Here is a 26,485-nt window from a genome sequence, read left to right as displayed (position 1 = left end):
CTTTAGACAGTCCTCCCATTCACACATCCTTGCACACAAAATTCCATCAAGTGTTTTGCTATCTTTTTTTATTTTTTTTTCAAATGAAAATATGTTCTGAAATATTCTTGCTGAAAGAAACAAGAAGGGATTCCATGGGATGTTTTTGATGTCACCTTGAAGAAATTGTCACACACCATCTGCTGGCTTATTGAGCATACACAGTGTCAATGCTGACGAATTCTACTTTAATAAATGACACATATTGACAGCCACCAACCATGTCCTAATGACCACATCCATGCCAAGATGCCTTGAAGTACACCTGGCTTAAATTACACATGTGTCTTTCCTATTTATGGAATGACTAATAGTCTTAGTCATTCATTTTTGTTTGATCAGCTAGGTGTGGCTTTCAATGCACTTGACAAACAAGACAGTTAAGTCTTCTCTGCCTTCATGGTCCTTGTGTCCCCTTAGAATCCTTCCATCCTCTTTTGAGGGAATGCAGATTAAAAAGACATCAGGTCAGTTACACATCAAAGCTGGTTTAAGAACGACGTTTGCTGCTTCGCTGCTGGATGAACTGAAATGAATGTAGGTACAAGGCCGATGCTTACTATGGCAGAGGCGAGAGCAATGCTGCATAAATCATAAAGGCAATCAGGAGAGTCATGATAAGGTCAATGAATAACTAAGTAAGATGTAAAGTTTTTTTTTATGAATGATGTGAGAGAAACCACAGCCCACTTCACAATCTCAGTTGGAGAACTGGCCTCTGGAAGCATTAGCTGAAAGGTGGAAACATTCAGTCAGCTACTGGGTAAGCAGCATTTTGGTATTGCTTTATTTTACACTAATGGTCAGTACCATAATATTTACATTGCTATTGGTGACAGCAAAGACACACACACACACACACACACACACACACACACACACACACACACATTAAGCTTGGGAAGAAGGTTCTGTGGGCAAAGGGTTTGCTATGAAAGCATGCGATCTTAATATGGATCTTCAGAAACCATATTAAAATAACCAGGCACATAGCCACAAACCCATAATCCTTTATTGCTGAGTCAGAGACAGGAGGGTCCCTGAGACTAGTAGACCAGCTAGTCTAGGCAAATCAGTAAGATCAAAATTCAGTGAATGGTTATCTCCAAAGATAAGGTGCAGGCTGCTAAAGAGATGGCCCAGCAGTTAAGAGCACTTGCTTCTCTTACAGAAGACCTGAGTTTAGTTACTACCATGCGCATGGACGATTACAACCCTCTGTAAGTCCAGTTTCAGAACATCTCACAGAACATTCTGGTATCTGTGGTCACCAAGAACACACGTGGAGCAAACACATATATTCAGTCTAATATTTATGCAAATGAAATAAGAATAAATAAATCTTTGCAAAGAAAAGGAGAAGTTATTGAGAAAGACGCTGGCTATCAACCTGTGGCCTACACACATACAAACACACACATGCGCACGCACACACACACACACACACACACACACACACATATATATATATATATATATATATATATGGAGAGAGAGAGAGAGAGAGAGAGAGAGAGAGAGAGAGAGAGAGAGAGAGGCTCAGTGGGAAAACACTACCCTCCAGGTTCCTTAAAAAGAAAAGAAATCAAAATCAAGAAATTCTCTAAATTTGTTGCAATAACTAGAGATATGGGTTCAAGGTTGTGCCCCCAGGCCTGACCTCAGAGAGAATCAGGAATAAGCAATGAACCTACTGAGTTAGACACACACCACGACCACTGCATACAAAGCGTTGAATGCAACTATCAGGGCGACTCCCTCAGCAACACTACAACACCTCACACTCTTGGTTCCCTGCCTCTGAAGTGTTGGATGGCAGGTCCATGTCACCATGTCCAGCTCTCACTTTTTTAACTTTTTAAAAGGCACTTTGGCTCTCAACACAAAATAAAAATCTTTAATGAGTATTAAAATGCGATTGAACAACAGGCATCTAGTAGAGTAAATGGATGTAATTAGTGATAGCCAAATGAAATTATTAAAATAAAAATAGTTCAAAGTACATTTTAAAAGGTGTGCTTCAATCTGGAGGGAAGAGGCAGTGAGTAAAGCTCCCCATCCCTGCAGACTGTAGTGAAAATTTTCAGAAGCCAGTAAGATCTGGGAAGGGATGGCAGCTGTGCTCAAGGAGGAAAAAAAAAAAAGAGACTATCACTGGAAGATGCTGATCAGCTAGACTAGCAACAAATGATGAGCATCAGGGTCACACTAAGATCCTGCCTAAAGAAAGTGGAGCACAACCAAAGAAATACAGCTAACATCAGCCTCATAAATGCGTGCATACGCAAACATGAATACTCACACCTATCCATGTTATACACACTCAAGTAAAATCTAGGTCAATGTGTGGTTAATATGAAGAAAAAGTAAAAACATTCTCAACCTTCTTATCACTTTTAACAACAATGGGACATTAAAAACTGGAGGCAATAGGACATTGAAACAGAAACTAATCCAAGAACTAATGCCATAAACCAACATCATGAATCAAATGGATCTAACAGATATCTACAGAACTTTTCACCCAAACACAAAGGATGATACCTTCTTCTCAGAACCCATGGAACCTTCTCCAAAATTGATCACACAGTAGGACACAAAGGAAGCCTCAATAGATTCAAGAAGATTGAAATAATACCTTGTATCCTATCAGGTCACCATGGTCTAATGCTGGACTTCAACAGCAACAGAAATAACAAAAAGCCTACACACACAGAGAGAAACTAAACAACTCTCTACTTAATGACACCTGGGTCAGGGAAGAAATAAAGAAAAAAATTGAGGACTTCCTAAAATTCAGTGAAAATGAAGTAACAACATACCCAAATTTGTGGGACACATTGACAGCAGTGCTAAGAGGAAAATTCATAGCACTAAGTACTTTTATAAAGAAATTGGAAACATCTCACATAAGCAACTGGATGATACATCTGGAAGCCCTATAGGGAAAAAAAGAAGCAGAAACACCCAAGAGGAGTAGACGTCTGGAAATAATCAAACTCAAGGCTGAAATCAATAAATTGGAAACAAAGAGAACAATTCAAAGAATCAACAAAAACAGGAGCTGATTCTTCGAGAAAATCAACAAGATAGATACACCATTAGCCAAACTAACTAAAATGCAGAGAGACACTATCCAAGTTAACAAAATCAGAAATAAAAACGGAGATATAGCAATAGACTCTGAAGAAATACAAAGAATCATAAGATCCTACTTCAAAGACATATATGCCACAAAATTTGAAAATCTAAGGGAAATGAACAATTTTCTTGATCAATTCCACTTGCTATTCTACTATTTTGTATTTTTGACATAGCATTCTTCAAGAAGGTATTTCACTTTTTCTATTAATTGCAAGTGTAATAAAATCATGAGTGCCGTGTAAGTTTTGTCACACATTTGAAAATAAAGTGCTACTTAAAGGGGAAAAAAAGAAAGAGACACTTTAGGCACATCAAGCCATGTAATTAGAGGAAAATAGTATTAGAACGGGACATGTGGAGGTGCACCCACAATCTCTTATTTAAGTTTCAAAGAAGTAATGCAGTCTAAAATAGAACAAAGAGAAGTGAGATCTTATAAAAAATGAGGAAGGTGGTACATAAGCTTGAGATTTTAAATAGGAAAAAAAGAATTGCAAACTAAAGTTTTGGAAATGATAATAATCTATATTTTTCATCTAAAAGAATAGAAAAACAATTCAAAATTTGTTATTTTTCTAAATATTCTTTTTACCTGAGTATGGCGCATATTTTTAATTGACAACTTGACAAAATCTACAATCATCTACGGTATGTGTCTCTGGCCAAGCCTGTGAGCAATTTTCTTGACTGTGTAAATTGAAGGCTGGGGATGCCCTCCCATGACAGGATGGTACCCTGGATGCCAGGCTGAAAGAAAAGCAAAGATAAAGCTGACAAGCATGCATGCATCCCTTGTTTCTTCTGACGGTGGACCTCATGTGATGTGCTGCTTCCAGCTCCTGATGCTGTGACTTTCCTGCCATGATCCACTGTAACCAGGCACTGTAACCCAAAATAATACCTTTCCCATAAAGCTACTTGGTGAGGGTATCTTGTCACAGTAACTGGAAAAGAAACCAAGACACTGAGTAATTGAGAATATATTTAGTAGAGGTGGTAGGAACGGGATTCACTTTCTCTTTGTTTCCCAAAACCATTGAAGTTTCACCCTAAAATGCCTCTGAAAATCTGAGCAAGTGATCAGTCAGGTTTCACTGAGAAATTATTGATCATGTTTGGCTAGTGACTGAAGGTTTGATTTCTGGATGAGGCTACTTACTAAGGGAAACAAGATTTTAAATTTTCTATAATCATAAAATCCCTTTGTACAGCAAATGGCTTCTGATATAATTCCTGGTAATATTCAAAGGTAAATCACCAATAAATATTTCTTTGCTTATGTTTCAAATTCATTCATTCATTCCACTTTTGATGCAGAGTTGTCGTTCAATAAAGACACTTCTAACATAGATTGTGCAGAGGGTAGCAGAAAGAGAGATGATTGAGTAGATACTAAAAATGTACCCATAAGTGGGAATACTCTTTTCTAATTTAATTTAATTGTTTGATATTTAAAAACACAGATAATCATATAGATGTCTAAAGAGTCATATAAATAATTCTATTAAGCTAATAGAATTCCAGATATTCTAATTTATGACTAGTAGTTCACTTCTAAGGCTGCAGTACATATTTCAAGGAGTAATTGGAAATAAAATCTGAAATCTAAATCCTAAATTTTATTATTATATAAAAGTACAAACATATACATTTTAAGCAAACACTTTTCAGACATAATAGCATATGCATAAATAATTCTGGGCCAGATAATATTTTTAAAGTATGGCAACTTGCCATGAATTATGCCAGAAGGTATAATTAAGAAATTAATTATTTCCTCTTTGAGTGTACTGGAAATTAGCAATGCTACCTGTCAAATGACCTTGCAGACATTACTTCTAGAAGACAGCACACTATGTTATATATCCATATCCTTGGTGACCTTGTAATGTGCCGAACTCCAATCTCAGAAGTTAATTATCTTAGAGACGTCAATAAATCCTGTGCATGTATATGATTCTGAATAACTGGAGACAATTTATAGTCTCCTACGTCAAATGTTGAGGAAAGCACTTGAGAATAGAACGTGAATTAAGCAGAGATGAAATTTCACATGGATTAGCTGCTACTGTTTTGGAATCTCAGGCCTATGGAATGTGAGCCTGCTAGATCAGTCACTAGCTATTCTCCTTTAACAAGCTTCAGGCTTGTCAGTCCACCCACATCTGTAGCTTGTGGCTGTTTTGTCCAATGTCTTATTTGCACTGGTGTCTCCTCCTCTCCTCCCTAATTGATTCAGGCCTCCATTACCCAGAATGTGTTTAATTCTCCTCCCTTACAACCAAAAAAAGAACTTCTGTATTCTCCCTGGCTCACTAGTCTACTCTCCGAGTTCTCATTGAGACATGGACATTAGCCCAGACATTCTTAGTAAGTGAATGTCCATTGCTATTAGTGACAGCTTTGAAAACCTAGATGTGTGGTCAAGGTATTTCTATGGTTACCATTCTGCACTCAGGCCTGCTTTATTATTCATGTGGCTTCCTTGTCGTGCTAAACTGTTCTTTGTACTTAAGTCTCCTTTTTTACCTATAGCACTCCTGCACAGACCACACCCTAAACTTATGAACCACTTACACTTGTATGTTGTTCTTGTATATTGGGAATGCAAGTTGATTTGACTATTTGCTCAGACAAATTATTTTAGCATTAGTCAGCGATTAAAAAGTAAATCCATGCGCAGATCAACCCAGGAAATATGGAAATTCATTTATTCACTATTTTCATCAAACCCGTACTTGCTTTAAATTATGGAGTTTCTCAGAATGACAAAGAAAACTGCTCCGAAGTGGCACTTAATAAGAGTTGTCAGACTTCAGAAGAATGGAAGTCACGAGGTAAATGTGAATACACTTGAGCTGGTGGGCATGGATCAGTGTATGCTAGAGTATTCAGTCGTGGTACTTAGTAAACTGTGCCGTGGCCTCTTCCAGAGATGTCACCAAGCTCACATTCTTTACTCATAGTTTCCATCAATTATCATGCTGTGTTAACTAGCTGCAGTGGCTAGTGGGGATGGATGAGCAGCAGAGAGGTGGGGGCAGCCTGAAGTGGAACAGATGATGACATGGAAACACTGGAGAGCCTGCTGTCACTGGTGAAGTCGTGACGTCAGAGCAGGAGTAGCCAGAGCTCCGTGGGGGAAGCTAGGAGATGGTGATTCATCTCAAAGGCAGCTGTGGACAGAACCACTTTCCAACCTGGAAATCAGAAACTGTTTACACAAAGGGCAGGGTTGCCCAACGGCAATCTGGCAGGCGTTACTTTACCTGTTACAGAGATGAGTGTCAGAATATTTTAGGGATACCTCCTAATATTTCTGATGACAAGGAATTAATTAAGTTAACGTTTAGAGGACGGAGCGGGAGGTGGATTGAGGGGAAATGCTTGTTAACAACTCACACCCTGTAGAGAAGGTCAAATCAATTGTATATCAGTAATTTCAGGGGGGAAAAAAATAGAAAGAAGTAAACCTGCTAACATGAATCTGAAGTTACAGGGTTAGTCACTTGTCAACACTGTGAACATTTAATTAAGGAAATAAGCAGAGGGCATACATGCTCCAAATGCTACTGAGAATGTCGATTTAGAGATGGCGTAGAAATAGTCACCAAATGTGTATTATGACTAATCAGTAAAGGAGGGACATGGTGGAAAGGGAAGGCACCTAGAAAGGGTTGTGACCAAGACCTTAAAGCACATAAACAGCCTGGTCACATAAAACAATTTTTATACTTCATATCATCCGTGTCCTTATGCAATGCAAATGTAGATGAATTGACTACTCATGGTCTCTAGAAGGTGGATGCTCTCACAACTGAAGGGACTTGCTTATTAACAGTGGTACATAATTTTGTGCACACATGCATGTAGGAATACACACAAACATGACTATACATGTATACATGTATGCATGCATGTATGTATGTATGTATGTATGCATGTATGTATAAGACTCTTAGTGTTTTAACTCTGACTCATGGCTTATGTGAAATTTTGATTCATATGAAAATGTCAAAACAAATTCTTTTCCTTTTTACAAAAGTTCTGTGTTTGGCTGCCATAATTAGGAAGGATACTAATGTGTGAAATCTTGAAACATTTTTGTCTAATGTTAGTCAATATACAGATAATATCTTACAAATAAGAGTATAAAATTTCATGTTAGGTGTCTGCCCTAAGATACCAACTAAGAACCTCTGGAAAGTGAAAACAATCTTTAATTTCTAAAAAATATTAATGTTAAAACTTTACGTTTTTGATTACTTGGTGTGTATGTTTTTGTCCACATTTACAATATTTACATAGGGTATCAAGTCTCTCCTTGGTGACCTATTATCCTTCCTCTGAGTGCCACCAGGCATCTCCATCCAAGGGACATGGTCAAATATGGGGCACTAGAGTTTGTGTGACAGTCAGATCTCCTTCTCCACTTAACGGTGGAGAACGTCCTGTCCGTCGGCTAGTCTGGGTAGGGGTTTGAAGTTTACTGCCTATATTCTCCTTGGCTGTTGCCATAGTTTGCGTAGGACCCCAGGGCCCAGACCCACCTGTAGTTTTCCAGGACCCACTGGATCCTTCTATTTCAGCCAAGTCCATTCAATGGAAAAACGACAGCATCTTCAACAAATGGTGCTGGTCTAACTGGATGTCTACAGGTAGAAAAATGCAATTAGACCCCTATTTGTCACCATGCACAAAACTCAAGTCCAAGTAAATTAAAGACCTCAACCTAAAACCAGAGACATTAACCCAGTTAAAGGAAAAAGTGGGGAAGAGTCTGGAACACATAGGCACAGGAGACAACTTCCTGAGCAGCCCAAGCCTTAACGTCAACAATTAATAAATGGGACCTCATGAGGTTAAAAAGCTTCTGTAAGGCAGTTGACACTGTCAAGAGAACAAAGTGACAGCCTACAGACTGGGAAAAGATCTTCACCATCCCTACATCTGACAAAGGTCTATTATCCAAAATATATAAAGAACTCAAGAAATTAAACACCACCAAACCAAATAACCCAATAGAGAAATGGGGCTCAGAACTAAACAGAGAATTCTCAACAGAGGAATATCAAATGGCTGAGAAACACCTCCTTAGTCATCAGAGAAATGCAAGTCACAACGACACTGAGATTCCATCTTACACCCATCAGAATGGCTAAGATCAATAACTCAACTGACACAACATGCTGGCAAGGATGTGGAGAGAGAGGAACACTCCTTCATTGCTGGTAGGAATGCAAACTAGTACAACCACTTTGGAAATCTATCTGGCACTTTCTCAGAAAAATGGGAATAGGACTTCCTCAAGACCCAGCTATTCCACTCCTTGGAATATACCCAGAAGATGCACTACCACACAACAGGTACATATGCTCAACCATGTTCATAGCTGCCTTATTCATAATAGCCAGAACATGGAAACAACCTATGTGTCCCTCAGTAGAAAAATGGATAAAGAAACTGTGGTACATCTACACTATGGAATACTACTCAGCTATTAAAAACAAGGAATTTCCGAAATTTGTGGACAAATGGATTGAACTAGAAATTATCATAATGAATGAGTTCACACAGAAGCAAAAAGAGCTAAATGGTATATAATCACTTATATCGAGACACTAGTCCAAGCTGTACGTCCCCATGAAAAACTGTACCTACCAGTAAAGTGGGTCAGAGGGGAGGACACCCTATTGAGACATTAGGTGTGAAAATATTGTTTTTTAAATGAGGAACATTAGGAAGACAGTCTTGAGACACTTCTGTGGGATAAACACATTCTCTTCCACAGTGCAAAGGTGCTCCCAGAAGCACAGGTTCTGGGGATCTGCTTTCAGCTTCTTGCTATTACAAGAAAAGCCACATTTTTGTTTGTTGCTTTGTTTTGTTTTTCAAGACAGGTTTTCTCTGTGTAGCCTTGCTAGACTTGCTTTGTAACCAAGTTGGTCTAGAGTTTAAGATCAATGGAAATATTTACTACAGTAATGTATAAAACTATAATCTTAATTTCAAAGAACCACTAAGTGTTAAACATAAACTTATATATTCATCACATGACACTATTAGCTTGATAAATTAATACATATATTTTGTTATGATTACTATATAAAACAGTAAACCAACTGAAGTGATTATATAAAAGACATGCTTGAACACATGAAAACAGGGGGAGGAGATCCCCCTCAGTCACAGACATAGGGGAGGGGAGTAGGGGGGAAGCGGGAGGAAGGGAGGAATGGGAGGACACAAGGGATGGGCTAACAACTGAGATGTAATATGAATAAATTAATAAAAAATTTTTTAATGTAATAGAAATATCAAACATAGGAAAGTTAATCTAATAAAATAAATCTACTAAAAAATAAAAATAAATAAAAAACAATACTTTATTAAATTTTGAGCATTTCAAACAAGATATTCAGTCTTTCCTCCCTCAGATCCACCCTCACCACCTCTGCTCGTTGTCTTCTTGTTTTTTCCACTGACTGATGTCACAGGTCCACTTCCTTGCCAACACACTGTGTGCACAGAGATGAACAAACTGGTTGGAGCAGGGCATCTAAAAGCTTTACGAAGCTTCCATGGAACAATACAGCTCTACCATCATGAACAAGGAAAGAGTTTGATACCAAGGATCCCGCTCAGGGCAGATGAATGCATGTGCATTAGAAACAAAGCAATCACGGAGAAGCTATCTTCAACCATGTCACTCCTATCCTGTTTGGTGGACACACAGGAAACCAAAGTCAGAGAGAACACTGAACATAGAAGTCAACAATCACATTTAGACCATTTCTGCTAGGGCCAAAGAGATCCCCACTATTCTGAGTTACAGATAACTCACCAGATTTTCATTATTAGGTTTCAAACATTAAATATGATTATGATGAGTACATTGCACTTACAATGGCATGTGAACAAATATTAAAGGGATATTAATATTTAGTTAATAACTATTCTTCTTGTATATGTTGCACTGATCAAAACAACTTATACAAATTAATACTATTTCTTTGCAACTGTACTTAGGTAAACAAAAATACCAAGATACTTAATGATAGTTAAGGACTTCAGTTGGACAAAAGTTCCAGGAAACAACTTTTCATTGGAATGCATTTGAAATTAAAACTTTAGAAGAAATGTGATTTGGTGGTAAACATTTCAAAAATAGCACATTTTAAATATAGTAAAGAACACGGGATATATGCTGCAGCACTAACTTCCCATGGGGAAACATGAGTAGATGTGTGTTTACCCCCAGATATGGCATCAAGAACAGACTAAAGTGTGATTCTATCAAAGTGCCATAGTTTATTAGGCTTATGCAACAAGCATGAACAAAAATACTTGGAAAAGAAACAAATAAACAAAAAACAAGACCAACAAAACCCCTGCACATTGCATTAAACTTCTGCAAGACTAACGAACTGATTTGAATTCCTATGGTTGCAGAAAGTTTGGATGTTACAAGTGCAAGCCTAATTACATTTTATCTTGAACTATCTGTAGAGACCTTAAAAGCCAATTTTTGCCCACCATTGCATTTGATCTAACATCCTTGTGATTGCCAGGTAAACCCTTGGTAATGTAAACACAGACAGACAGCTTCTACCTACTAAAAAGCTATGAATGGCCTGAAATCACTTCTGAGGCCTAAGGCTGAAACTGCCTGTAAGCCACCCTCCTCATTTTCCCACAAATATTTTTGAAAACTGTCTTGACTCATGTCTTCCTTTATTCTGTTACTATAGAAATTCCAAGAAACCGCTGTCATATTGGAACATGGATTCAGCGTGGGATCAGATTATACTGTGCTCCTAGGCCATGGTCAGTCATATTTGTCTTCAGATTACATTGCCTTTTACTCCCTATAAGACCAAGAGTTGCTTTTCTTTTGACATTTTTGGCAGCCCAGTGTGGGATCTTGAAATAGCAATTCTCTTTTCACTGCAAACCCCAACTAGTGTCAACATAGGTCGCCTATGTTCACGGAGGGTAGGGGAGCACACTCTGCCTGATTTGCTGACAGAGTAGCATATACCTAAACATCTGTGGACCTCTTGGGACTTTCTGTCCCACAATGCAAAGGACCAGTTTACCCCTAGCATTAGGATTTTCATTGGCCATATGATACAGAAAAAAAAAACAGTAAAACAAAACAAAAATACTTTTTTCTATTTTAACTATTATTTCTGATGTTTCTCCAAATATGTAAAACTTTTAAGAGTTGTTGCTCAAACCCTTATATAATGGATTCTTTTTTATAGAGAGTTGGCAGACCTATCCCAAGCCAAGTGTCAACTGATCTCAGGCATCAGTATCCAAGGAGAAGCTGACTTTTCATGAGGAAGTCCCCACTGTATAACAGTTGTGAGGTTGGATTGGGGATAGCCATCTTCAAATTGGATCTGAGTCCTGCATCATGGGAAAAATGTACATCTGAAACTGTAAAACTGTGGCAGAATCTATGACGGGGTATGTCATAGGCCTTACACTAGAAGGTACTGTTGTTATTAAGGCACGTGGGTAGTATACCAAACTATCCTCTAAATATTTACACTTATCCTCATAGACTAGTATTGCTATTCACCTTGACCATAGAAGCTTCTTTTCTCCGTCATGGCAATGGTTAATGCATGGATGTATAATGCATCAAATGTTGAGAGGGATTGACTGTTGACTACTCGGTCCTAAATGGGACGTCTATATTACCCCTTCTAGGACTCAATTACAGAAAAAGCAGTGGAAGGATTGTAAGAACTTGAGGATGGAGAGGAGTCCTCTATCACACTCTCTTCTGGACATGACAAGGACAATGTAGTCATGTGCACACAACAACTGTGGCTACCTGCGCACACACACACACAAAATAAAAAAAGAAAGTAAGAGGGGGACAACCTGGGGAGAAGAAGGAGGCCTTAGGAATAGGAAGGTGTATGATCAGGTAGCAAGGCGAGTATGCTCACAGTGCATTGTGTACATGGTGTGCTTGAATGCGTGTCTTCAGGCTCGTGCAGCGAGTATTGTTATTGGGAGCAGGATAGGGCCAGAGAGAAGCACTGTATATGAAAGGAAGGAAGCACGAGAAGGTGGGAGGGAGGCATAGAGTGAAAGGCAGAAGAGATGGAGGACGGAAGGAAGAAAGGCAAAATTCTTTGAAATTCTGAATTCTTGATATAAGCTTCTCTCAGCACTTAAAAATAAGGCAGCTAACTTATGTGTAGTTCAAAAGTACTAGGAAAGAAAGAAAGAAAGAAAGAAAGAAAGAAAGAAAGAAAGAAAGAAAGGAAGGAAGGAAGGAAGAAACCTTTTTTTTTTTTTTCTGTTCTTAGTATATACTGCAGCAATCATAGCCTGGAAGGAAATAAGCAACAGAAAAAAGGCAGCATCAAGATTAACAGGGTTTTTCTTGTTGTTTTATCATATTCTGGTTTGTTTTATCTTATTATTTTATTTAAATGCATCTTTTCTTTCTAGTGAGAGAAAAAGAAGAAACGGTATGGATTTCAGTGGGAGGGATGAGGGGGAGGATCAAAGAGGAGTTGCAGGAAGGAGAAATGTAACCAGAAAACGTCGCATAAGATACACTATTTTGGATAAAGAAACTGTGCTACACTTAGACAATGGAATTCTAATCAGCTGCTAACATCAGGGAAACTTTGAAATTTGCAGGCAAATGCATGAAACTAGAAACTATCATCCTGAGTGAGGTAACTGAGACCCAGAAAGACACACATGGTATGTACTCACTTATAAGTGGATGTTAGCTCAACATAGATGTCCTCTGACAGACTCCACCCAGCAGGGGATTGGGACAGACACCGGGACTCAAAGCCGAGTGTGGTACGGAAGAATGAAGAGATGGAAGGACCAGGAGGAGTCAGGAGCCCCACAGGGAGTCCATCAAGGCCTTCATATCTGGGTTGGAGGGTGGGGGTGGGATTGGAGGTGGCAGACAAACTGATGCACCAACCAAGGACTATGTAACCTAGAACCCCTCTTCAGATGTAGTTGATGGGCAGCTCATTTTTCACGTGGGGAACTGGGAAAGGGGGACTGCCTCAGACCCTCTGACATGCACTCTGGTGCCCACAATTTGATCACTGCCTCCACCATGGCAGGGGGGCTTTGTGGTCACACAGAGGAAGGGGATGCAGGCTATCCTGATGAGATCTGATGGACAGCAACCAGACAGTGGGGAAAGAGGAAACCACCGTCCCCAGTCCCAGGTCTGGGGAAGGGGAATGGAGAAGAAAAGGGAAAGAGAGTGGGAAAGGGGAAGATAAGAGCGAATGGATAATAATCCGGTATGTAATGTGAATAAATTATAATAAAAAAGAGAAACTTCAGACAAAAATAAATAAATCTAGTCTGATTTGCAAAATTAAAAAAACAATGAAAAGATACACTATTTCAATAAAAATAGAAAATATCAAAAAATAAATAGAATTATAGATAACCACATCCAACAAAATTAACACATGGAAGAAACCAGTTGGCATAGAAGACTGGAAACTCTTCCCCACAGGGCTGCTTGTACCAAATAGTGTGTAGAAGAAAGTCCCACCAATTAGGGGAGACATCAACTGTTGTATAAATGACCCACGCAGGAGCATGAGTCTCTTGGGCCATCCCTTTTTTCTTAAAATAAGCTATCCACGTTTCTATCTGTAGCCTTGTGTGCCTTTTACAGCCCTTTTTGTTTCAGGATACAAAATCCTGGAAGCATATAAGGTATCCTCTGAATTCCGATCTCTGCCTAAAAGCAATAGAGCCAACACAGTGTTTCTCTTGCATTTTTACTATGACTATGACACCTTGCTAAGGCTTTTGGAGAAGAACTTAGAACTGGAATGCTCGTGACAAAGCAGCACGTTTTACCCTCTCAATATGTACAAAATGTTCAACCTTGAAGTCCACTTTGAAGCAGTAATATTAGTATGCTGACTGCCACCTACATCTGAATGCATCCCCTTTGTATCTGGTACTCTTCCCCTTTGTTATACCTGCTGATGTTTTCCTCAGTCCTAAAGCCTGATCTCCTATCTCCAGAGACCTGACACACGGAAACAGGCATAGTTATTCAGCCTTTGCTACAGGCCCTCCCAAAAGTCTAAGGTAAAGAAGTAAAACCGACCATGGTTCCTAGTTTAGTAAATGATGCTCGGTCACGTTTCACTTGGGATCACTTCTGTTTTCTTCTCTAAGATGATAAGACATCCAAACTGAGCTGCCAGCAAGCGCACACACTGATATGCTTTATCAAAGTACAGGAATCATATTTTCTTCTGCTGAGTAGATCTCAGGCATTGACTTAGGCATTGACGTCAGCCTCTTGAACATGCTAGGTGGAACCCTTTGAGAAACTGAATCTATTAGTGGTTATTTGCTTTCAGTCTGATGAAGGAAACAAACTGTGTTCTCTGCAAATAACAGGCCTGAGTGGCAGCTTGCACCTGAATTCCAGCACGCATGATACAAGATAATTCAAGTCAGCCTGGACTACGTCATAGGTTTCAGGAGCATTCAGGTTGTTATCAAAAAGGCACCTAACAATCCAAAATTATAAATTAACATAGAAATTGTGTGTTAAGTATTTCACCATATGAAAATAAAACATTTTTAAAATAAAACTCTCTGAAATACACAAGATATACTCAAAAAATTAGCAGTTCCTAGGGTACAAGATCCATTCATATGAAGGAAAAAGCTTTGGTTACCAAAACAGTTATTGAATCCAGATATTTTCCCAGTAATTAACTGAAATACTTAAAAGTCTCTTTTGAAATATCATCTTTGTACAGATTTAGAAATTTTAACTTTCAAGCAGCTTCATTAGCAGTAAGTAAATGATGACTTCCAAGGACTATTTTCAGTCATGATATGGAAAAAGAAAATAGAGTGTAAGATTAATCAGTATAGGTCTGTGTTTGTTAATGAGTTTATTTATAAAGCCCTTTCCTCTCCCCCATCTACTTCATATTAACCCACGATTTGATTTTTGAAAGTCAGTTCTTTGAAGAGCGAATGGGCCTTGGTGCTAAGGTCCCATAACTGGCATGAATGCCCTTTAAAAGAGGCCTCAGGGGCTGAGGCGGGCAGTTCTGTGATAGAGTATGCATTTAACATGCACAAGGCCATGAATGTGATCCCCAATACCACCCAATACACCTCAGTTTTTTCCATGTGCAAACCTACTCCATAAGTTGAAAAGTGGCCTTTAGGCTACATCAATCAGCTGATACATTAATACTAGGTTTCCTAGACTGTAGTGTTATGTAAAACAAGGTTCTACAAACAAGCTGCCAGGCCTATTCTGTCACAATATCCTAACTATGAAGCCAGGATATATCTCCCTTCCAAGAGTTGTTAGAACAAGATATCAATAAACTAAGTGATTTAAAACAACAGAAATAGGTTCTGCAGCACATCTTCAGAGAATATCCTAGACCGAGATGTTGATGAAATCATGGTCCTCCTGAAGTTCTTAGGACAGGATTCTTTGCCTCCTTCAAGATCTGGTAATCCCTGGCATTTGTTGGCAGGTACCAACACTACTCCAGTGTCTACCTTCGCCTTTACTTGTTCTCTTCTCCTTATCAGGACACACAGTGACCAACGTCACAAACAACTCCATTCATGTCATTTGCGTGACCTCATATCTAAATAAAGCCATGTTATGAGGCTCTAAGAAAACTTTAGTATACTTTCTGGGAAGTGAAATTTTAACTCATTATTGAAACCTACATATCTAGTACATAGCACATCCTTCCTGCACGATTTCTGAACCAATTGAGAAAGAAGTGGGTTACATGTCTTTTTTTTTTTTTTTTTTTTTTTTTTGTCATTTACACCTCTTCCTTTGAAAGGTGCTTGGTTAATTTATATTCTCGTTTGCTGTATTTTTCAGCTCTTTACACATTCCAGATATTAATCCTCTATCATATTAATAGTTGGCAAAGATTTTCTATCATTCATCTGACTGTCTCTTTGGTCTATTAATTATCTTTAAAGTGCAGAAATTTAATTTGGTACAGTCCCAGTTTTCATCCTTGCTGTCGTGCTTGGACTATTAGAATCCTATTAAGAATACCATTGACTATGCCTAGGCTTTTAAGTGATATTACTATTTTCTCCAGTTAACTTCAAAACTTCTGGTCTTACTTTATGGTCTTTGATTCACTTGTAGATAGTTTTTGTTTCTTACAGGATGAAAGACAGAGCTCAAGAGTCATTCTTCTCCGTGTTAAATACAATTTTTTGAGCATTATTTGTTGAAGAGACTGTCATTTCCCCAATGTATGTTTATTGGCACCTTTGTTGAAAACAGATGGTTGTAGATGCACAGGTTTATTTCTGGGTCTCTGGTCTATTTTGGTCTACATGTCTGAGGGGTGCATTTGGCAGCACCGTACTGTTTGTTATTATGACTGTATGGGAAAATTTGAAGTCATATATTGTGATACCGAAGATATTTTATAAATATTTGTATTCCTAGCTCCAGTGTATCTAGAAGAAATCTGAATTACTTTATTTTACACTAAGATAAAAGTGTAAGTAAAGCTTTTAGAATACTACAAATCAGGGAACAGAATATAGCTCGGAGGTAGAGTGCTTTCCTAATATGCACGGGGCCCTAAGTTAGATTCCAAAAACAAATATAGCTGCTACAGCTCTTTCAATATGGAATAAGTTAAAAAGTCTTCATAGATGAGCTTCCAGGAGGGGCATTTGCCGAGACAGCAGTGTCAACGATTGGTTTCAAGAACTTAACTTTTTATTTGTCTATTTGTTGTGGTTTCTTTTTAAAGTTGAGTGGAGAGTGGGGTATGACTTTCACACGTACTCTGCTGCCTCATATTTGACCATGTCACCTGGAGGGGGAGACCTGGTGGCACTCAGAGGAAGGATAGCAGGTTACCAAGAAGAGACTTGATACCCTATGAGCATATACACGGGGAGGAAGTCCCCCTCAGGAACAGTCATAGGGGAGGGGAATAAGGGGAAAATGGGAGGGGGGAAGAATGAGAGGATATAAGGGATGGGCTAACCATTGAGATGTAACAAGAATAAATTAATAAAAAATTTTTAAAAAGAGAGAGAGAGAAAATAGATGCTCACTCTATATCCTAGCCTTCCCGAGAACTGATTATGTAGCCCAGGCTGGCCTTGAACTCATGGAAGTCCTCTTGACCTGGCTGAATTAGAGGTATGAATGGCCATGTTGAGCTTTGAAGCTTAACTTTTTATGTACTCTTCAGAAGTCAGAATATGAAATTTTTAAAAATTGAAAGAAATTGTTTCAAAACTTACATTGAATTTTTTTTTTGTACTAGAGTATACTATCTGTAGTAAAATGCCAACTGATAGCTTTTGTGAATTTGGAAATTAGATTGAAAAAAATCATTAAAAGTCATCTTTTTGTCTTGAAAGTGATAATTTGTTTCACGTCACCAAGTAAGGGAAAGTACAGAATCATTTGTTCCTTTTTGATACATTAAACCCTTTAAGGGGTTAGAAATGTTGAAAACTCTAAATGGCCTTGTGCTTCATAAAAGGTCTATAAAACACTTCAACTTAGATTTTTGCTTCTGTGCTGGGAAAGATGTGGCAGCTAGAACAAAGCCTGCTCTGTGAGCGTGGATTGGGCTCCCTGCCTTGACTTCAAATAAAAGTGATATAACAACAGGGATGCACTGATACTCCTCAGATTAAAATTTTAAATTATGTATTACTAAGTCCTTGAGATTTCCAACATTATTTTAATTATACTTACCCTCCTCCTCCAGTTCCTCCCAGGTCCACCCTCACTTCCCTACCCACCTAGATTCAGGTTTGTTGGTTTTTAACCCATACAGTCCAATTTGTGTTGCCCAGATGTTCTTGGCTGTGGATACTTCCCTACATGTGGTTGTCCAATCAGGGGCCACACTCTTAAATAAAACTGACCCTGCCTCTCCCAGAAGCTATCAAGTGCAAATAGTTCCACAGCTAGGAATGCAACTCCATTCTCAGCTTCCCTTCTTCATGCTGGAATTTCTGTGTGACTCGAGCTTTTGCTCAGGTGTTATACATGCTATCACTATCTAATTGAGTTCATATATGCGACTGCTTTATGTCTGGTGAGAACTGTTTAATTACAGTCAACCACCACTTCCTGATATTACTCTTTCTGCACCTCCCCAGGGGTAAGAACTCTTACTTTTTGATGAGACCCTGAACTTTCATAAAATGCTTCTTGGCTGTAGATTAACAGAATTTATTTATGAATAATAAGCAAATTGTATTCCTTTTTAAATTTTAGTTAGTGCTTGTTCCCATTATTTTTGAAAATCTAAAAAAGACACAAAATTCTATTTTGTGAGTTCAGAAAGAGTACTACTGTATCTGCCATTTATTTATGTTCAAATATATCCAAAGGGTTTTTACTCTCATATTAAAGTTTACAGATTTCTTTTTCTTTAAGCATTCACATAACAGATTCTTTTTTATGCAAAAAAATCTTTTAATATATACATTCCTTTAAAAATAGCATTTACAAAAGTAAAATTTGACAATAAATTACCATTTTAGCTTCAATCCACATATTCAACCAAAATAAATTTTAAATTATGTCTAATATGTTGTAAAAGAATGTTAATCATTTAACATTTCAACTGAATTTCAAATAGTATTTAAACTCTGTTTTCTGTGTTATTCTATTTTTTAAAGTAATACTGAGATGTTATTAGACTCTGCCTTTTGAAATCTCATTCTTCTAAATCCAAAGTTCAACAGTGTCCTTTGTAGAAAAACTTGCATAGGTGGTAAATTTCTCTTCAATAATTTGACTTTTTGATATACTGTGCAAAAATTATCACATAACAGATTCTTATCATTGTTTCATTTGAGAACACCTCTTATCAAAGAGAGAAGGTGGCAGACTGTTACACCTTGTTTCATTGCAATGGAGTGGAATTTACCCATGACAATGATTGAAACACTGAGCAGGCCAAACACACTGGTCTTCCTGGAAATGATGTAAGTAAAATCCTAATTATGCTCTGATTGTATGCTCTTTAGTGATCGTGTGTTCTGAGACAAATAAAAATTTCACATAACTCTCTCAAGCCATCTGTTCCATCCAAAGTCAACACTAGTAATTCATTAATGGGCTAAACTTGCCAAAAGGTGGAGCCTAGCTAGGTCTGTATCTCTGCTCCCAACACCTGACATATGTTACATTTTGTTGAATGAAAAAAAAATGTCTGAACAAACTTGAGAATTGACAAGCCTGCATATTACCTGCCAAAAACAAATAAAAAGATTTGCTATAGATTTTATTTTGAAGTCAACTATTTTTCTATGAGCTTTCAAAACTGGCACATCCTAAAATGAATTTCACATTTTTTTTTATCAAATTAATCAAAACATCTTTTCCTGTGCTCAGCAATTTGGTTGCAGTTATGAAAAAACACTGTTTTCCTGGAACATATGACCATTAAGGGAGAAAAATGTGATCAGAAAAAGATTCACATGTGTAAATTATAAACACCAGCAACAGTTCTTAAAGGAACCATGATAATGTACAGCAAGTGAATAATAGTTGATAAAAAACATTCCATTTTGCAGGATGACATTTACAAAGGAACAGGGTAAATGATGATTGTCCTATATGAAAACCAAGTTCAAGAAAATAATAAAAAAAAAAAGAAAAAACAAAGACTTTAATGAAAAGATGACTTTTTAGATGGGAATAGGAAATACTGAAATAAAGTAAATATTTTGGAGAGATTTGTATTTGTAAGAATAAGAGAGTTTGATGAAGGGCTAGGAGTCAGAGCAGTACTACCGAAAAAGGTAAAAGATGAGGATGTGGCAAGAGGTGAAGGGACAAATGACAAAGATGAGCATAGGTAACTCTGCAAAGTTGTGCAGGAGAGAGACCATGGAACAGAAGCCCTTTAAAGAGTATGAAGGGTTGTTTACATTTCTACAGATCAAAGGGCAGGACCATGTTTAGTGCACTTGCTGCTGCTGTATGCTGGATGTAAAACCTGCCTAAATGCAAGTACTCTGCCTGGGGTTGCTTATGTCAGTGGTGGGAGATGGAGTTAACTAATAGCTTCTGACCTCCGGGCCCCATCACCTTCTGCTACATAGATGGATTATTAGACTGGCTTGCAGGATGAGCTCTGGGTAGTCCACCAATTGCTGTTACATGACGCCAAGACCAAGATTCTGGCAGTTGTCCATTCCACAAGGCTGGATGTCTCAACTGCCCACATCCTGAGTTCTGGGGGTGGGGGGGGAATTCCTGTAGATTTTACCAACCTCCAGTTTATGTTGGAATCCTAAAGCAGTTAGTTCTAATATCAAGGAAGAAATGCTGCAGCAACAGGAGTGTGGATTTGCCAGAAAGAGTCGGGATAAAGAGGGAAATCCCAAATGTTTCCCTTTTCCAAGTCCAGACACCAGCAGGTGTGGCTCAGAGTTAGTTTGGATCTTCTTGATTCACACAATCTACTCACCTCCAGAATTCATTATTTTACCAACCAGTCTCTCAGGGGGACTATGAGTCCAGTGTGGAGATAAAAGTAAGCAAAACAGTCTATGGATATAGAAGAAGGTGATAGAACATGGAAAAGGTGGCAGGCTGTGTTTTTATAAGGCATGTATCAGTGAATTGCTGTGTAGTAGGGCCTGGTGGCCGATGTTGTTTTAAGTGTTTTTTTTTTATCACAGTCTTACAATGTCTAGTTTTAGAATGATTCATGCTCTACACCTTCTTCTTCTTCTTCTTCTTCTTCTTCTTCTTCTTCTTCTTCTTCTTCTTCTTCTTCTTCTTCTTCTTGTATTTCACTCATAAGCTTTAATAGTTGGAAATGTTTCCATTTTGCAGGATGACATTTAGGAAGGAAAAGGGTAAGGGACACTTGTTGGTCCTGTATGAAAGCCAAATTCAAGAAAACAACAGCTGGGGGACAAAGATGATGACTAAAAAGGATGGGGCCAAGCCAGGAGCAGCATATCACAGCAAGAAAACAGGGAGAAATTAATTCCACCTCCATTCCCCGCACTTCATGGTTCAAAGGAGGCATATTAGTTAACTTTCTAACTTATGTGAAACAATACCTAACAAAAGTAGCTTGAGGCAGGAAGGGCCTATTTTGAATCACAGTTTGAGTGTATGATACCTGATGGTGGGGAAGTCAAGAAAAGAGGTCTCTGAGTCAGCTGGGTTCATAGCATCCATAATCAGGAAGCAAAAAGAAGTAAATGTTGGTGCTACACTCGGTTTCTATGTTTTGAATAATCTCAGACAAAAGCCCATAGAATGGAGCTACTCATTTTCATCTTTCTAGAAACACCATTCTAGACACATCCAGATGTGTTTTCATGGTGAACCTTCGTCCCAAGCTGAAAGTCAAGATCAAGTTAAAAGTCCCATCTGATCCTGTGCACTCCAGTTAGCTCGGAGTACTTCTGCATGCATGACCTGCTCTTTCCCTCTCTCCTATTTCCTTTCATGTGTTTATGCAAGCTCTCTAGTATTTCCTGTTTTCTGTGTGTTCCACAGGTTCACATGTCCACTTCAGTGTTGCTTCCCCTCTGTTTCCTTCTCTGGAAAATTCTAGAAATTTTTATCTACACAGCCTTTTCTACTTTCTAACCAAATGTGTGTAAGTTTCTTTTCCATTATTATGATAAAAATAACATGACCAAGGCAATGTATAGTAGGAAGAGTCTATTCTGGTTTGTGGTCTCAAAGGGAAAGCAAGACAGCCAGCAGATATAGTGGCCTGAGCAGGATTCTGAGAGTTTATGTCTTCCAATGCAAGCACAAAGCAGGGAGGGAGAGAGTGGGGGAGAATGGGTGAGGGAGGGAGGAAGGGAGGGAGAGGGGGTGGGAGAGAGGGAGAGAGAGAGGGAGAGGGAAGGAGAGAGAGATGTGGGACTCCACTGATACTAACCTACCCTCTTCAAACAGCACCACCAACTGAGAAGTGTTCAACTATCCTAGCCTGTGGAGGACAGTTCTCCTTCAAACCCCTACCTTCTGTGTACTTCCACGTCATAAATCTTTACAGTCAAGAGCAACCGTAACCTATAAAAAGCTATTTTCACCAGTCAATTCCTTTCTTGAAACCAAATGGACATTTACAGACATATGTGGCACAGCTGTTGTTCCTTCTTAGAAACATCCACTAAGCTTTCTTCAGGAAAACGAACTATAAGCTTCTCCTTCCCAAGTTTGCATCTCTTCTTTAGCCTGCTTCCTTTTCTTCCATCCCTGAAAACGTATCAATTTTTGTCATATTCATTTGTGTCTTCCAAAAATCACAATTTGAAACCTAATCACCAGCCCAATGGTATTCAGGGGTGGGGACTCAGGGAGATAATTCAGTCTTTGTCCTCATAAGTGAAATAGAGCTCTTATAAAAGAGGACCCAGGGAGCTTAGTCACTCTCCTGCTGCATGAGGATGTGACAAAAAGGTGCCCTAATATGAAAAGGCAGATTTGCAAAATTTAGATATTGTACTTTTAACAATCAGGCCTATAATAATAGAACAATACTATTCTGTTGTTATAAATTCCCTAGGGTATTATTTTGTTAGAATAATTTGGGTGGACTAAGAGGGGTTTTTTTGTTTGTTTTTTAATTCAAGAAGTTATTGAATGTAATGGACAGCATTTGAAAGACGCACTGTAAGTGTAGGGATGCAGCTTAGTAGATTTAGCATACAGAAAGTCCTGGTCCAAAGACACACTAAAAATAAAACTTCATCAAATAGAGTAAACCTGTACTAGTTTCCTTTACAGAAAGGACCACTGCTCTGGAGGGTTTCCATTGCCATAAGTCTCTGTGGGGAATGGAAAATCTTTTTAAGGAATGCAGTGTAAGAAATGCCATGGTTGCATTAGTCTTCACCTACATTTTCTCCTAAGAAGTGCCCTTTGCTGATGTTCTGTGAGAAATGTTCAACTCAACTTGGAAAATTGTTGTAAATAACAGTGTGGGAACTGGACAGTGCAGCAGAGATGTGGAGGCAAGAATGCAATTAAGGCTGTGAAATTCCCTTTGCAGCAACCAACAAAATTAATCAAAACAATGGACAACTTAAAACAACTTGCTTTTTATGCTTCTCTGCACTTGGTGGCAATTTTTCAAAAGAAACAAAAATGCTACCAACATCAAATAAACTGCCACTTCTATTTCCTCTCAAAAGACTGAAAATAATTGTTTTCTGAATTTAAAAAAAAATCCTTTCTGAAAAGTCAGGGATGTTTCCTTTTGTTAAATATTTTGCTCTTTACAAGACTCTACCAATAACCCTCTGCCCACACAAAGTTGCTTTAAAATAACAGCTCATCTTCCTAAAAAAGGTAATTACTTATATAGAGTGAGACAAATATTTATACCCATATTGAATAGATTAAGTGGCCAAGGCCACTAGAGATCCAGAGTTCTTTGTACAAGGAGGGAGGGCATTATGACAAAATGAATCCCTTGGGAATCAATATGCATAAATGCTCTGATCAGTTTTTACAGGGTTGCTTTAGAACTTTATCTTATAGACACATCCTTATACATGGAGAGAAATTAGTTCTCACTTGTCTGTCTTGATGTATCATCATCATCATTACTATTATTATTATTATAGTAATGACTTTGTTGTACTTTTTAATAAAGGGTAAAACTTTATAAATATAAGAAACTTGTCTTTGAAGCATTTTCATTTGTCTTCATCTATTTGGCCTAAAAATGAAGGCATTTGATATCACAACTTAACTGTTTTTAAATCCATTATAGCTGAGGAAAAGTGGAGCACAGAAAAAGTAGCTATCCACTTCCTCATCAGCCTCAGAAAGTTCATGCTGCTCAACAGGATACTTCAAACTCAGAGAAAATAGTAGGGTTTCATTAATCAATTTATTAAATTATTTCACCAATTATAACAAATCTACCACCCTAATGCAAGATGTTAATGATATTACAACTTTGAGAGGATGTGGAGGGAAGAAATGTATGGAAACATTTTTCTATCATTTATTCTGCAAAACCCAAACTGATCTAGAAAATAAAGAATGCTAGAGTAAACAAATAATATAATTTTTAAAAAGGTGTGTGCTTGTCTATCTGTCTGCTCTCTGTCTATCTATATGCCACACTTTATTGCATTTTTCAAAATCACTTCCCAGAGCTGGAATTTTTCATCTGTTTTTACAGGTCATTAATATACTCTAACACATTCTAATTAGGTACATCTAACATAAATATTCTCGTTGTATCTTCCAAAATTTTTCCAAGAAAACTTTCCTTGTATTCTTTTAGTGTTACTGGGGTGAGTGGTCATTGTCCTATTTTCTGACTTTTCTATGAGTTTTGCCAATTCACTTCCACAAATGGGTTAGGAGAAATGAAATAATCAGCCTTACCCAGCAATGAACCCTGCAAGCTACAATAATGACTATCCTGGCAAGATACACCCACTGGTGCAATAGTGATGCGAACACCATAGGAGTAACCAACCATTTCGTGATTAAATTTAAGACCTACTCCACCAGGTGAAACTCATACCTGGCATCATTGTCAGGACCAATAACTTATGCTTAGATGGTTCATACAGTCCCTAGGGGAGACTAGGGACTACTATCATTCTGCTAAATGGATATAGTATTAAACTGACTCTTCATGACTTATTATTATAGCAACAGATTAATTCACCTCTCAATCCTCATTAGAGACACTTTGACTTGCAGTAGATAGTGATTGTCATAAAGATCTACCACTGGACAAGGTGCCAAGCATGACTATTCAGCACTAAATGTGACATCTCTACAACATCCATCCTCTAAAAACACTCAAAGGTCATTGTAAAAGAAGTAACAGAAATATTGTAAAAGCAAGAGTTAGGGAATGACTACAAAAAAAAAACAAGACCAACAAATAAAAAACGAAAGTATCCTCATGACACAGCATGGCAGTTACACATATAAATTTACAGGGCTTGTGACAACGTGAGAAGGTCTGTGCAAACTTAAGCCACACAAAATTTCAGCAGTCAATAATTCTTGCATTTGTGGTGGAACTTCATGCCAACCTCCTCTCTTTATTCTGGGAAAATCAGTTTTCTCTAAGACTGTAACTCAGAAGCAGACATGTTGGTATACACCTGTAATCCCAGTCCTTGGGGAGGCAGAGGCAGGCAGATCGATGTGAGTTTGAGGCTAGCCTGCTCTACAAACTGAGTCTAGAACAGCCAAGCATAAACAGAGAAACCATGCCTCGAAAAATCAAAATCCAAACAAACAAACATAAAAAAGAAAGAAAGAGAGAAAGAAAAAGAAAAGACCTGCTATGCTTACTACACTTCTGGGGAAGCCCACTGTATAAGACAATATGGACAACACAAGTTGGGCTTGATGAATTAAAATAGAACAAGTTAACAAAAGAAGATATAAATTTCCCAGGGTAGGGAATAGGGGATGGCTCTGAGGGGAGTTGGAATGAATGTGGTCAAAAGAAAATTCTCAAAGAGCTAAATTTTTTGTTACAAAAAATAATAAAACAAAAACAAAAGTCGTGACCCTCTGCTATAGTAATAATGATGAGTGGTTGAAGATTGATACAACCTCCTGGATGCTGCAATGTTCGGTGACCACTGTAGATTCTGTATGTCATCCTTCCTCTAGGTTTCCTTTATTAGAGTCCCTGTGACTCCAACCGAGGACATATTGTTGTTCTAGCCACAACTGCATTTCAACCACAGCCACATTCTAGCTGGTGGGAAGGTTCTTCCTAATCCATCCCTTCTCTTCCTCTCGCATTCACAAAAACCCTGATGAGCTGTGAGATGGGGTTACATGTTCAACTACATTAAGGGCTTACTGAAAACAACTCAGTGCTCAGGAAGGAAATGGAAGGTTGTGGCTGGTAGAGACTCTACCAAGAGCAAATCACCCGTGAAAGTCACAGACTAAAAGTCTACATGGGGCAGTTGGAAGGAGAATGCTCCTATGGCCATATGTTTGGTTATGGTTCTCAATTCACGGATCTGCTTGAGAAAGACTAGGAGGGGTGCCTCGTTGAAGAAGATGTGCCACTTGGGGATGGTCTTTTCAGTGTTTTTGGTTTTTTGCCTTCTCCTTGTGACTGAAGATGAGAGCTTTCAGCTGCTTCTCTAATTGCGTGTCTCCATACCTTTGTTCCACTATCATAGACTCTAACTCTTAGAGACAATAGACCCAGTTAAACTCTTTCTTTTATAAGTTTCTTTGCTTGTAGTATTTTGTCACAGCAGTAGAAACCCAACTAAG

General features: G+C 38.2%; 1 long non-coding RNA gene across 1 annotated transcript in view; it reads right to left on the bottom strand.

Moving 5' to 3' along the window:
* Positions 1-3,781: 3,781 nt before the first annotated feature.
* Positions 3,782-26,485, bottom strand: part of LOC311609027 — a 54,540-nt gene continuing 31,836 nt past the window's right edge. Inside the window, exons 2-3 of the long non-coding RNA XR_014783237.1 lie at positions 7,734-7,835; positions 3,782-4,127 (exon numbers count right to left, since the gene is read on the bottom strand). This is a non-coding gene — a long non-coding RNA (uncharacterized lncRNA). The remainder of the gene's footprint in view (positions 4,128-7,733; positions 7,836-26,485) is intronic.

This window comes from Acomys minous (assembly GCF_964271855.1).
Source record: "Acomys minous genome assembly, chromosome: 11".
NCBI lineage: Eukaryota > Metazoa > Chordata > Mammalia > Rodentia > Muridae > Acomys > Acomys minous.
Note: the sequence above shows the minus strand (reverse complement) of the source record. Positions and strands in the feature narration are given on the sequence as shown.